Consider the following 13,099-nt stretch of genomic DNA (forward strand, 5'->3'; position numbering starts at 1 on the left):
ACTAATGGATGGAGGAGAAGTGAGAAGAGGAATAGCATTTCCACTGTTGAGAGGGTGAAACTCTGCACCTACTTTGGCTTCAAATGTTGAGAATTAAGTTAATGGGTCAATATAGCTCCAAACCTTATCACTGCCTCACGTAAATAGAGAAAACAAGACAGAAATGAGTTTGCTAGACAATGCAGTTTATTATTATAAAAATTGCTGAATTATAAAAACTCTACCATTATTGGTCATCAATAAATGATGTACAAGTACATTTTAAAAGTATTTATAAACTGAAAATAGGAAAAACATAGAAAATGATAATGAGTAGGGATCTGATCCCAACCAGCTCTATTTGAAGACATGGTTGTTATTTCTTCACCACAGTGTGTGACATTTTATTCTGAGTTTTAAAACTACAGACAGAACCACTGATTAAAAACAGGATGTGGGTGAATAGTCATGCATGAGACTCCCTGGACGAGACATGAGCTAAGCTAGTGGTTCTAAAACAGCAGCCTTCCGTCAAATGCTGCCTTGCTGCCTCAGAATCACTTGAGCAGATTCTCAGGCATTGGGCCCCAGAGATTCTGTTGAATAGGCCTGGGTGGGTTTCAGAAATCTTTGTATAAACAAGTTCCCTAAAAGATTCTTACATTAATAACTAGGAAGCGTGTTTTGGGAAACACTACTCTGGAAGTTTATAATTTCTCTGTTAGCTCTGGTGTTGGTGAACTGTAATTAGGAATGGAGTATAAGCAAAATGATAAAAAAAAGTCAAAAATATTAAAAATGTCTTAAGAAGAACGCCACCTCCTAATAATCTCCTCTTAGATTTTCCAACATGACTGTATGAAATTTCTACCCTTTTCAACATCATTTTCTGCATGTAACCATGACTCCTAGTCTACTCAAGTGGAAGCCATCTAGAAGGAGTTCCCTCAGTTCACTTGCCTCCAATGATTTCTATCTCCTTTTTCTCTTCGCTATTTCTAACTGAAATGAATACATATCTTTCCCACTTCTTACATCGTTACTTACCTACAGACTTCTTTCCTCAGGCCAGCAAATATTTTTTATTTTTACCTATTCTGAGTTTAGCCAGTAAAACATGCTTTATCAGCATGAACAGAAGATAATATCTCTTTAATATGTAAATTAATTTCCTAAGCCCGTGATTGCTAGATTAAACCTTGGAAACCAATCTTTATTGATCATGTTTCCATTTTCTGTCTTAAATCTTTTGAAAATACTGGGATATTACTTGGTTGTGATTCCACACTTCTGAAAAGAGAAATGGAGAATAGAAAAAGCCACAAGTGGGGGAGTTTCCAAGATGGCTGAATAGGAACAGCTCTAGTCTACAGCTCCCAGCATGAGTGATGCAGAAGACGGGTGATCTCTGCATTTCCAACTGAGGTACTGGGTTCATCTCACTGGGGCTTGTCAGACCGTGGGTACAGCCCACGGAGTGTGAACTGAAGCAGGGCAAGGCATCACCTCACCCAGGAAGTGCAGGAGGTCAGGGAAATCCCTTTCCCAGCCAAGGGAAGCCGTGACAGATGGCAGCTGGAAAATTGGGTCACTCCCACCCTAACACTATGCTTTTCCAAGCGTCTTAGCAAATGGCACACCAGGAGATTATATCCCAAACCTGACTCAGAGGGTCCCATGACCACGAAGCCTTGCTCACTGCTAGCACAGCAGTCTGAGATCAAATGGCAAGGTGGCAGTGAGGCTGTGGGAGGGGCAGCCACCATTTCTGAAGCTTGAGTAGGTAAACAAAGCAGCAGGGAAGCCCGAACTGGGTGGAGCCCACCACAGTTCATGGAGGCCTGCCTGCCTCTGTAGACTCCACCTCTGGGGGCAGGGCATAGCTGAACAAAAGGCAGCAGAAACTTCTGCAGACTTAAACGTCCCTGTCTGACAGCTTTGAAGAGAGTAGTGGTTCTCCCAGCATGGAGCTTGATATCTGAGAACACACAGACTGCCTCTTCAAGTGGGTCCCTGACCCCCAAGAAGCCTAACTCGGAGGCAACTCCCAGTAGGGGCCGACTGACACCTCATACGGCCAGGTGCCCCTCTGAGACGAAGCTTCCAGAGGAAAGATCAGGTAGCAACATTTGCTGTTCTGCAATATTTGTAGTTCTGTAGCCTCTGCTGGTGATACCCAGGCAAACAGGGTCTGGAGTGGACCTCCAGCAAACTCCAACAGACCTGCAGCTGAGGGTCCTGACTGTTAGAAGGAAAACTAACAAACAGAAAGGACATCCACACCAAAACCCCATCTGTATGTCACCATCATCAAAGACCAAAGGTAAATAAAACCACAAAGATGGGGAGAAACCAGAGCAGAAAAGCTGAAAATTCTAAAAATCAGAGCACCTCTTCTCTCCCAAAGGAACGCAGCTCCTCGCCAGCAATGGAAGAAAGCTGGATGGAGAATGACTTTGACGAGTTGAGAGAAGACTTCAGAAGATCGGTAATAACAAACTTATCCGAGCTAAAGGAGGATGTTCGAATCCATTGTAAGGAAGCTAAAAACCTTGAGAAAAGATAGGACTAATGGCTAACTAGAATAAACAGTGTTGAGAAGACCATAAATAACCTGATGGAGCTGAAAACCATGGCACAAAAACTACGTGACACATGCACAAGCTTCAGTAGCTGACTCAGTCAACTGAAAGAAAGGGTATCAGTGATTGAAGATCAAATGAAAGAAATGAAGTGAGAAGAGATGTTTAGAGAAAAAAGAGTAAAAAGAAATGAACAAAGCCTCCAAGAAATATGGGATTGTGTGAAAAGACCAAATCTACATCTGATTGGTGTACTTGAAAGTGACGGGGAGAATGGAACCAAGTTGGAAAACACTCTTCAGGATATTTTCCAGGAGAACTTCCCCAATCTAGCAAGGCAGGCCAAAATTCAAATTCAGGAAACACAGAGAACACCATAAAGATACTCCACGAGAAGAGCAACTCCAAGACGCATGATTGTCAGATTCACCAAAGTTGAAATGAAGGAAAAAATGTTAAGGGCATCCAGAGGGAAAGGTTGAGTTACCCGGAAAGGGAAGCCCATCAGACTAACAGCGGATCTCTTGGCAGAAACTCTACAAGCCAGAAGAGAGTGGGGTCCAATATTCAACATTATTAAAGAAAAGAATTTTCAACCCAGAATTTCATATCCAGCCAAACTAAGCTTCATTAGTGAAGGAGAAATAAAATCCTTTACAAACAAGCAAATGCTGAGAGATTTTGTCACCACCAGACCTGCCTTACGTGAGTCCCTGAAGGAAGCACTAAACATGGAAAGGAATAACCAGTACCAGACACTGCAAAAACATGCCAAATTGTAAAGACCATCAATGCTAGGAAGAAACTGCATCAACTAATGAGCAAAATAACCAGCTAAAATCATAATAACAGGATCAATTTCACACATAACAATATTAACCTTAAATGTAAATGGGCTAAATGCTCCAATTAAAAGACACAGACTAGCAAATTGGATAAAGAGTTGAGACCCATCAGTGTGCTGTATTCACGAGACCCATCTCATGTGCAGAGACACACACAGGCTCAAAATAAAGGGATGGAGGAAGATCTACCAAGCAAACGAAAAATAAAAAAAGCAGGGGTTGCAATCCTAGTCTCTGATAAAACAGACTTTAAACCAACAGCGATCAGAAGAGACAAAGAAGGCCATTACATAATGGTAAAGGGATCAATTCCACAAGAAGAGCTAGCTATCCTAGATATATATGCACCTAATACAGGAGCACCCAGATTCATAAAGTAAGTCCTTAGAGACCTACAAAGAGACTTAGACTCCCACACAATAATAATGGGAGACTTTAACACCCCACTGTCAATGTTAGACAGATTTACGAGATAGAAACTTAACAAGGATATCCAGGAACTGAACTCAGCTCTGCACCAAGCAGACCTAATAGACATCTACAGAACTCTTCACCCCAGGTCAACAGAATATACATTCTTTTCAGCACCACATTGTATTTATTCCACAGTTGACCACATAGTTGGAAGTAAAGCACTCCTCAGCAAATATAAAAGAACAGAAATTATAACAAACTGTCTCTCAGGACACAGTACAATCAAACTAGAATTCAGGATTAAGAAACTCACTCAAAACCACTCAACTACATTGAAACTGAACAACCTGCTCCTGAATGACTACTGGGTACATAACAAAATGAAGGCAGAAATAAAGTTATTCTTTGAAACCAATGAGAACAAAGACACAACATGCCAGAATCTCTCGGACACATTTAAAACAGTGTGTAGAGGGAAATTTATAGCACTAAATGCCCACAGGAGTGCACATTTATAGCACTAAATGCACACTAAAAGCAGGAAAGATCTAAAATTGACACCTTAACATCACAATTAAAAGATTTAGAGAAGCAAGAGCAAACATATTCAAAAGCTAGCAGAAGGCAGGAAATAACTACGATCAGAGCAGAACTGAAGGAGACAGAGACAGAAAATCCCTTCAAAAAATCAATGAATCCACAAGCTGGTCTTTTGAAGAGAGCAACAAAATTAATAGACCACTAGCAAGACTAATAAAGAAGAAAAGAGAGAAGAATCAAATAGACACAATAAAAAATGATAAAGGGGATATCACCACTGATCCCATAGAAATGCAAACTACCCTCAGAGAAAACTATAAACACCTCTACGAAAATAAACTAGAAAATCTAGAAGAAATGGATAAATTCCTAGGCACATACACCCTCCCAAGACTAAACCAGGAAGAAGTTGAATCCCTGAATAGACCGATAACAGGATCTGAATTTGAGACAATAATTAATAGCCTACCAACCAAAAAAAGTCCAGGACCAGACTGATTCACAGCCAAATTCCACCAGAGGTACAAGGAGGAGCTGGTACCATTCCTTCTGAAACTATTCCCATCAACAGAAAAAATGGGAATCCTACCTGACTCATTTTATGCGGCCAGCATCATCCTGATACCAAAGCCTGGAAGAGACACAATTAAAAAAAGAGAATTTTAGACCAATATCCCTGATGGACATCAATGCAAAAATCCTCAATAAAAATCCAGCAGCACATCAAAAAGCTTATCCACCATGATCAAGTGGGCTTCATCCCTGGGATGCAAGGCTGGTTCAAAATACAGAAATCAATAAACATAATCCATCATATAAACAGAACTAAAGACAAAAAACCACATGATTATCTCAATAGATGCAGAAAAGGCCTTTGACAAAATTCAATAGCCTTTCATGCTAAAAACTCTCAATAAATTAGGTATTGATGGGACGCATCTCAAAATAATAAGAGCCGTCTATGACAAACCCACAGCCAATATCATACTGAATGGATAAAAGCTGGAAGCATTCCACTTGAAAACTGGCATAAGGCAGGGATGCCTTCTCTCACCACTCCTATTCAACATAGTTTTGGAAGTCCTGGCCAGGGCAATCAGGCAGGAGAAAGAAATAAAGTTCATCCAAATAGGAAGAGGAGAAGTCAAACTATCTTTGTTTGCAGATGACATGATTCCCTATCTAGAAAACTCCATAGTTTAGGCCCAAAAGCTCTTTCAGCTGGTAACTCCAGCAAAGTCTCAGTATACAAAATCAATGTACAAAAATCACTAGCATTCCTATACACCAGCAACAGTCAAGCCAAAAATCAACGAGAAAGCCATTCACAATTGCCTTAAAAAGAACAAATTATCTAGGAATACAGCTAATGAGGAAGATGAAAGATTTCTGCAATGAGAATGATGCAACACTGCTCAAAGAAATCAGAGAGAACACAAACAAATGAAAAAACATCCCATGATCATGGATAGGAAGAATCAATATCATTAAAATGGCCATACTCTCCAAAGCAATTTACAGTTTCAATGTTATTCCTATCAAACTAACAATGACATCCTTCACACAAAGATAAAAGACTTTTAAAATTTATATGGAACCAAAAAAGAGCCCAAATAGCCAAGGCAATCCTAAGCAAAAAGAAGAAAGAGGCATCATGTTACCTGACTTCAAACTATACTACAGAGCTACAGTAACCAAAACAGCATGATGCCAGTACAAAGAACAGGCACATGGAGCAGAACCGATAGAACAGAATAGAGAGCCCTGAAATAAGGCCACACACCTACAACCACCTGATCTTCAACAAAGCTGAAAAAAACAAGCAATGTAGAAAAGTCTCCTTATTCAGTAAATTATGCTGGGATAACTGGCTAGCCATATACAGAAACCTGAAGCTCAACCCATTTTTTTACACCATATACAAAAATCAACTCAAGATGGATTGAAGACTTAAATGTAAAACCCAAAACCATAAAAACCCTGGAAGACAACCTAGGCAATAACATCCTGGACATAGAAACTGGCAAAGATTTTATGACAAAACAACAAAATCAATTGCAACAAAAGGAAAAATTGACAAATGGGATCTAATTGAACTAATGAGCTTCTGCACAGCAAAAGAAACTATCAACAGAGTAAACAGACAACCTACAGAATGGGAGAAAATATTTACAAATTATGCATCTGACCAAAGTCTAATATCCAGCATCCATAAGAAACTTAAACAAATTTACAAGAGAAAAACAAACAACCCTGTTAAAAAGTGGGCAAAGGACGTGAACTGACACTTCTCAAAAGAAGGCATGCATGCGGCCAACAAGCATATGAAAAAAAGCTCAGTATCACTGATCATTAGAGAAATGCAAATCAAAACCACAATGAGATACCATCTCACACTAGTCAGAATGGCTATTATGAAAAAGTTAAAAAATAACAGATATTGGCAAGGTTGCAGAGAAAAGGTAATACTTATACACTATTGGTACGAATGTAAGTTAGTTCAACCATTGTGGAAAGCAGTATGGCAATTTCTCAAAGAGAAAAAAGCAGAACCACCATCAGACCCAGCATTCCCATAACTGGGTATATACAGAGAAATGTAAATCATTCTACCATAAAGACATACATGTGAATGTTCACTGCAGCACTATTCACAATAGCAAAGACATGGAATCAATCTACATGCTCATCAATGACAGATTGGATGAAGAAAATATGGTACATATACACCATGGAATACTATTCAGCCATAAAAAAAAAATAAGATCATGTCCTTTGTGGGAACATGGATGGAACTGAAAGTTATTATGCTCAGCAAACTAATATAGGAACAAAAAAACAAATAATGCAGGTTCTCACTTATAAGTGGGAGCTAAATTATAACTTATGAACACAAAGAAGGAAACAACAGACACTGTGGTTGGCTTGAGGGTGAAGGGAGGACGGAGGGAGAGGAGAAGGAAATAGAACTGGGTACTGCATTTAACACCTGGGTGATGAAATAATCTGTACAACAACGCTCCATGACATGAGTTTACCTATGTAACAAACCTTCACATATACTCCTTAACCTGTAACAAAAGTTAAAAAAAAAACACTGGATATTCTGTTCTTCAAGTCTTATCTTTCTTTTCTCTTGATTTCCATTTTTTCTTTGTTTTTACTTTGTTTATAATCTTCACAAATGAATGTCTATTTTTCTATTCAGTATATATGTTTGTTTTTATAAAATTCAGAATCAAGTTTTTAATATCTAAAATCTTTAAAAATTTAAATTAATTATACATATTTGCATAACTCATTCAGTCATTCTATATGTCTTTTGGTTGGACAGTTTAGTCCATTTACATTCAATATTATTATTGATAAATAAGGACTCACTCCTGCCACTTTGTTATGTATTTGATAGCTGTTTTGTGGTCTTCTCTTCCTTCTTTATCTCCTTTCTGTCTTCCTTTTAGTGAAGGTGATTTTCTCTGGTGTTATGATTTAGTTTCTTGCTTTTTATTTTTGTGTATCTGTTGCAATTTTTGATTTGAATATACTGTGAAGCTTGCAAATACTATCTTATAATCCATGATTTTGAGCTGATAAAAATTTAGCACTGTTTGCATAAACAAACAAGTACAAAGAAAACTAATAAAAACTTTACAACTTAACTTTGTCCCTCCACTTTTTAACTTTTTTCTTACTCTTTACATTGTATTGTACTAAGTCTTGAAAAGTTGCTGCAGTTATTATTTTTGATTGCCTCATTCTTCAGTCTTTCTGCTTAAGGTAAGAGCAGTTTACCTACCACCAGTTACAGCATTATAATATTCTGTTTTTCTGTGCACTTACTATTTTTTTTTTTTTTTACCTTCAGACAATATCTTATTGTTCATTAATGTCATTTTCTTTCTGATTGAAGTACTTCTTTTAGCGTTTCTTGTAGTATAGGTCTGGTGTTGATGAAATCCCTCAGCTTTTGTTTGTCTTGGGAAAATCTTTATTTCTCCTTCATGTTTGGAGGGTATTTTAGCCAGATATACTATTCTAGGATAAAATTTTTTTTTTCCTTCAGCACTTTAAATATGTCACGTCACTCTCTTCTGGCCTGTAAGTTTTCCACTGAAAAGTTTGCTGCAAGATGTATTGGAGTTCCTTTGTACGTTATCTGTTTCTTTTCACTTGCTGATTTTAGGATCCTTTCTTTATCCTCGACCTTTGGGAGTTTGATTTTTATAAGCCTTGAAGTAGTCTTCTTTGGATTAGGTCTGCTTGGTGTTCTATAATCTTTTTGTACTTGAATGCTGATATATTTCTCTAGGTTTTGGCAGTTCTCTGATATTATCCCTTTGTATAAACTTTCTACCATGATCTCTTTCTCTTCCTCCTCTTTAAGGCCAATAATTTTTAGATTTGCCCTTTTGAGGCTATTTCCTAGATCTTGTAGGTGTACTTCATTGTATTTTATTCTTTTTTCTTTTATCTCCCCTGATTGTGTATGTACACATAGCCTGTCCTCAAGCTAATTCTTTGTTCTGTTTGATCAATTCTTCTTTAAAAACTCTGATGCATGCCTCAATATGCCAATTGCATTTATTCCGCTCCAGGATTTCTGCTTGATTCTTTTTAGTTATGTCAATCTCTTTTTCAAAAATTTATCTGATAGAACTCTGAATTTCTTCTCTGCATTATCTTGAATTTCTTAGACTTTCCTCAAAACAGCTATTTCAAATTCTCTGTCTGAAAGGTCACATATCTCTGTTTCTTTTTCTTTTTTTTTTTTTTTTGAGACGGAGTCTCACAGTCGCCCAGGCTGGAGTGCAGTGGCCGGATCTCAGCTCACTGCAAGCTCCGCCTCCCGGGTTTACGCCATTCTCCTGCCTCAGCCTCCCGAGTAGCTGGGACTACAGGCGCCCGCCAACTCGCCCGGCTAGTTTTTTCTATTTTTTAGTAGAGACGGGGTTTCGCCGTGTTAGCCAGGATGGTCTCGATCTCCTGACCTCGCGATCCACCCGTCTCGGCCTCCCAAAGTGCTGGGATTACAGGCTTGAGCCACCGCGCCCGGCCACATATCTCTGTTTCTCCAGGATTAGTCCCTGGTGCCTTATTTAGTTCATTTGGTGGGATCATGTTTTCCCAGATGATCTTGATACTGGTAAGTGTTCATCTGTGTCTAGACATTGAAAAGCTAGATATTTACTGTAGCTTTTGCTGTCTGGTCTTGTTTGTACCTGTCCTTTTTGGGAAGGCTTTTCAGATATTCAAAAGGGCTTGTGTGTTGTGATCTAAGCTATATTTACTTTAGGGGGAACCTTAAGCCCAGTGACATTGTGGTTCTTGCAGACTAATAGAGATACCACTTTGATGGTCTTAGAAAAAGAGTGCATCTGCAATTCAAGTCTGTCTTTCTTACCTCTTCAGTGTCCCTTTCAGGGATATAAAGTTAAAACCAGGTACTGTGAGTGCTCACCTGACCTGCTTATTGATTCTTTTTTTTCCTTTTTTTAAAATTTTACTTTAAGTTCCAGGATATATGTGCAAAATGTACAGGTTTGTTACATAAGTGTACGTTTGCCAGGGTGGTTTGCTGCACCTATCAACCCCTCACCTAGGTATTAAGCCCCACATGTATCAGCCATTTGTGCTGACGCTCTTGCACCCCCCCACTCCCACTCAGTGTGTGTCGTTCCCCTTGCTGTGTCCATATGTTCTCACTGTTCAGCTCCCACTTATGAGTGAGAACATGCAGTGTTTGGTTTTCTGTCCCTGCAAAGGACATGATCTCATTCCTTTTTATGGCTACATAGTATTCTATGGTGTATATGTACCACAGTTTCTTTATTCAGTCTATCATTGATGGGCATTTTAGTTGGTTCCATGTCTCTGCTATTGTGAATAATGCTGCAATAAACATACATGTGCATGTATCTTTGTATGTATCTTTATAATAGAATGATTTATATTCCTTCGGGTATATACCCAGTAGTGGGATTGCTTAGTCAAATAGTATTTCTGGTACTAGATTCGTGAGGAATCACATACTCTCTTCCACAATGGTTGAACCAATTTATAGTCCCACCAATGGAATACAAGCATCTGTTGCTTCTTGACTTTCTTTTTTTTTTTTTTGAGACGGAGTTTCACTCTTGTTGCCCAGGCTAGAGTGCAATGGCACGATCTCGGCTCACTGCAACCTCTGCCTCTCAGGCTCAAGTGATTCTCTTTATTCAGCCTCCCGAGTAGCTGGCACTCACCATCATGCCCAGATAAATTTTTGTATTTTTAGCAGAGACTGAGTTTCACCATGTTGGCCAGGCTGGTCTTGAAGTCCTGACCTCAGGTGATCCACCTGTCTTGGCTTCCCAAAATGCTGGGATTATAGGTGTGAGCCACCACACCCAGCTGCTTCTTGACTTCTTAATAATCACCCTTCTGACTAGCATGAAATGGTGTCTCATCGTGTTTTTTATTTGCAATTCTCTAATGATTGGTGATACTAAGCTCTTTTTCATATGTTTGTTGGCTGCATAGATGTCTTCTTTTGAGAAGTGTCTGTTCATGTCCTTTGCCTAGTTTTTGACGGGGTTGTTTTCTTTTCTCTTGTAAATTTGTTTAAGTTCCCTGTAAATTCATTAACTTAATCCATCTTGAGTTAATTTTTGTATAAGGTGTAAGGAAGGGATCCAGCTTCAGTTTTCTGCATATGGGTAACCAGTTTTCTTAGCACCATTTATTAAATAGGGAGTCTTTTCTGCATTGCTTGTTTTTGTCAGGATTGTCAAAGATCAGATAGATGGTTGTAGATATGTAGTCTTATTTCTGAGGTCTCTATTCTGTTCAGTTGGTCTATATGTCTGTTTTGGTACCAGTATCATGCAGTTTGTTTACTGTACCCTTGTAGTATGGTTTGAAGTCAGGTAGCATGATGACTCCAGTTTTGTTCTTTTTCTTAGGATTGTCTTGGTTATATGGGCTCTTTTTTAGTTCTATATGAAATTTGAAGTAGTTTTTTTCTAATTCTGTGATGAAAGTCAAAGGTAGTTTGGTTTAAATAGCATTGAATCTGTAAATTACTTTCAGTCATATGGCCATTTTAATGATATTGATTCTTCCTATCCATGAGGATGGAATGTTTTTCCATTTGTTTGTATCTTTTCTTATTTCTTTGAGCCATGGTTTGTAATTCTCCTGGAAGAGGTCCTTCACATCTCTTGTTAGCTGTATTCCTAGGTATTTTATTCTCTTTGGAGCAATTGTGAATGGGAGTTTATTCATGATTTGGTTCTCTGCTTGTCTATTGTGGGTGTATAGGAATGCTTGTGGTTTTTGCACATTGACTTTGTATCCTGAGACTTTATTGAAGTTGCTTATCAGCTTAAGGGGTTTTTGGCCTGAGACAATGGAGTTTTCTAAATACAAAATCATGTTATCTGCAAACAGAGACAATTTGACTTCTTCCCTTCCTATTTGAATATCCTTTATTGCTTTCTCTTGCCTGATTGCCCTGGCCAGAACTTCCAATACTATGTTGAATAGAAGTGGTGAGAGACAGCATCCTTATCTTGTGCCAGTTTTCAAAGGGAATGCTTCCAGCTTTTGCCCATTCAGTGTAATATTGGCTGTGTTTATTAAGGGCATTTGATAAACAATACAAGTATGTGACGTACATAACAGTTATTGTTTAAAATTAGCTGAAATTTGTATTTTGCTTGTTATATGGCCACTTTTTACTGTTGCTTCATGAGCATTCAAGCAGATATATATATTCTCTCATTTTGGATGCAAAATTATATATAATTTAATTTTTAATGCTTGGTCATTAAATTGAAGTAAGTGTTTAGAAGTCTTCCATTTTGAGTTACATTTGTCAATTTCTCACATTTAAGTAAAATTTTGCTATACATATTCTGAAGCAATTTTATTAGACGCATAATAGTATAGAAATGTATCTTTATGATGACTGGAAACTTTCATCACTATGTGATGTGAAAGAGATGTGTTTATCTCTAATAATACTTGTATTCAAATCTATATTTCTAATATAAATATTATGGAGTTTCTTGTTATTTGCCTGGCATATTATTTTCTATGCTTTCAACATTTTTGGATCTTTATTCTTATGTGTGTCTCTTGTAAATAGAATATAGTTGGATTTTGAAAGGTCACCCTTACAATGTCTGTCTTTAATTTGAAGTATCAGATTGGTGCGAAAGTAATACTTAATGCTATTTTATTTATTTTAATTATTCATTTATTAGTAGGTGTCGTAATATATTGTGTTATTTATTTTGCTTTTCTATGCTTGTCACAATTATCCCTTTTAAGTTAATGAATTTTATTTTTTGTTTCTCACTCTATTGGGTTTATTTGGAGAGTATATATTCTATTTCTGGTCTTTTAATAGACACCCTAGAACTTGTACCATGTGCACTTAATGACCTAGCAAAGTCTGAAGTTAAATAAAACAGTCTCTTCTTTTGAAGAAAGTAAGAATGTTACCCATTACCTCTGATCAGTCTTCTCTTGACATACATGATATTGTTTCCTGATATTTCAACTCTGTTTTTCTAACCATACAAGTTAAATATAATAATTGTTGTTATTTTATAAGGACAATATTTTTTACCCTCATCTTTATTGGTTTCTTACTGTTTCTTTTTGTATCTCAGACACTGCTTCTAAGACCATTTTCTTTCTTCCTTGTATTGATACTTTAGAACAACCTTGTCCAAACTGCAGTCCACAGGCTGC

This window comes from Trachypithecus francoisi, unplaced genomic scaffold, assembly GCF_009764315.1.
Source record: "Trachypithecus francoisi isolate TF-2019V2 unplaced genomic scaffold, Tfra_2.0 Lachesis_group13, whole genome shotgun sequence".
Taxonomy (NCBI): Eukaryota; Metazoa; Chordata; class Mammalia; order Primates; family Cercopithecidae; genus Trachypithecus; species Trachypithecus francoisi.